Source organism: Haliotis rubra, unplaced genomic scaffold (genome assembly GCF_003918875.1).
Source record: "Haliotis rubra isolate DU_JTF1 unplaced genomic scaffold, ASM391887v1 Scf107, whole genome shotgun sequence".
Lineage (NCBI taxonomy): Eukaryota > Metazoa > Mollusca > Gastropoda > Lepetellida > Haliotidae > Haliotis > Haliotis rubra.
In genome coordinates, this window is record NW_025764970.1 from 1175488 (window position 1) to 1177352 (window position 1865).

At 43.5% G+C, this 1865-nt stretch overlaps 1 long non-coding RNA gene across 1 annotated transcript; it reads left to right on the plus strand.

Moving 5' to 3' along the window:
- Window positions 1-252: 252 nt before the first annotated feature.
- Window positions 253-981, plus strand: LOC124279689. The gene is made up of 2 exons (XR_006899450.1): window positions 253-501; window positions 919-981. It is a non-coding gene; the product is annotated as an uncharacterized LOC124279689 (long non-coding RNA).
- The last annotated feature ends 884 nt before the right edge of the window (window positions 982-1865 follow it).

A 1865-nucleotide genomic window follows, 5' to 3' on the forward strand; every position in this document is an offset into this window, starting at 1 on the left:
GCTGGCCGAATTGTTGCTCTGGGGAGGAGAGTGAGGTACTATGCTGGCTGGCCGATTGGAACTCTGGGTAGGAGAGTGAGGTACTATGCTGGCTGGCCGAATGGAGCTCTGGGTAGGAGAGTGAGGTACTATGCTGGCTGGCCGAATGGAACTCTGGGTAGGAGAGTGAGGTACTATGCTGGCTTGCGTCATGGAACTCTGGGTAGGGAGAGTGAGGTACTATGTTGGCTGGCCGAATTGGGCTGGCTCTGGGTAGTGTCAAGATCACATGTGGTTGAGCTGTATATACGTTGGATGTTTCTTATAGTGTGGTTGAACTGTATGTGTCGGTTGAGTGAGTGTACGTGCAGTTGGGCTGTGTGCGAAGTGAGATTGCACGTGAAAAGCAGGCAGTTTCTGCGACTTAGTCATAAAAGTGGACGGTTTGATGTGACGGGTGCAGTCGTGATATGATAGAGCGGAGCGACGGTGTGAAAGCTGAGCCAGGAAAATTATCATGGCGTGAGTAAATTTTGCATTTAATTATGGAAATTGTTAGATTGTATTTTTATGTCCATAATGTTGAATTGAATAGCACAGTGTCGGTCATAGGTTGATATTTAAACATCACTCAGGCGAAATGTAAACATGGCAATTGTTGGTCACTGTAGTGAGTATGTATAGGCATAATCACTTGTCTGTGTTGAATAACACGTGTATGTTATTCTAAGTGTAATTATGCTGACATTGCTCTGTGTATTATCATTCTGAGTATTTAATACTCTGTATTGTGTTGAATGATTGTGTATTGAGTATATTACACTCGAGTAGTAGTGTGTATAATCATTCGAATTGTGAATTGAATGATTAGTGTACATTGAGTATGTGACGCTCAAGACGTAAACAATTGTGTGTAACAAGTACTTTGTCTTTGTGTAGTGTCGGGGCCGTATTGGCTTGACGGCCTGTGTGCTGGCTAGTTGAGTGTGGCGGGTCAACACCAAGCATGCTGACCAGCGAAGTGATGCCTCTCACCAGTGTTGTGACCGGACGTTGTCCAGTGCCAAGTATGGAGGGCAGGGTAGCCTCAAGGTATTGCCGGTTGAGTGTGGCGGGTCAACTCCAAGCATGCTGACCAGCTAAGCGATGCCTCTCACCAGTGCCTCTCACCAGTGTTGTGACCGGACGTTGTCCAGTGACAAGTATGGAGGGCAGGGTAGCCTCAGGGTATCGTCAGACAGGGTGTGACCGTGTTCGTGAGGACGTGAACTGTACATACCATTAATCTGTGCAACCTCCTGTATAGGAGCCGATCGTCAAATAGATATGGACTGGAATATTACATTTTGTAAATGTTTCATTTGTATGCCTATATTTGATTTGTGTATTGTGTATAGGAGTATGAGTGTATTGGGTACCGCTGGTGTAATGGAGTACTGAGTGTGTATTTGAGTGATGTACTGAAGGTGTATTTGAGTGATATATGACTGAGATGTTTGGATGAATGTATTTGAGGTGAGAAAGGGTGTGCAAGCTGAATATTTGAACTTTTCTTGATTTTCCATTTCATTTTGTTTTGAAATAAATTATATTTATTTCAACACCACCTTTGTTTTATCTCGCATTGTGACATTTTGGTGGCAGCGGTGGATTTGTTTTTTTTGTCACATGTGAGATATGTAGGTCCATTTAGTAATTTCCAAATTACTTTTCGTATGAGTGTGGTACGCTCGTATATTGGGTGTCGTGCGCCTGGTTTCCTTCACATTTTCATTGCTTGGTACTAGTGGCTGTAGGGTGCTGAGGTATAACGGGTCCCTTTGTTCAAACCTTACCTTGTATTAGATAGTATACATTTTACCTGTAGATACTTTGCTTAGTTTCAC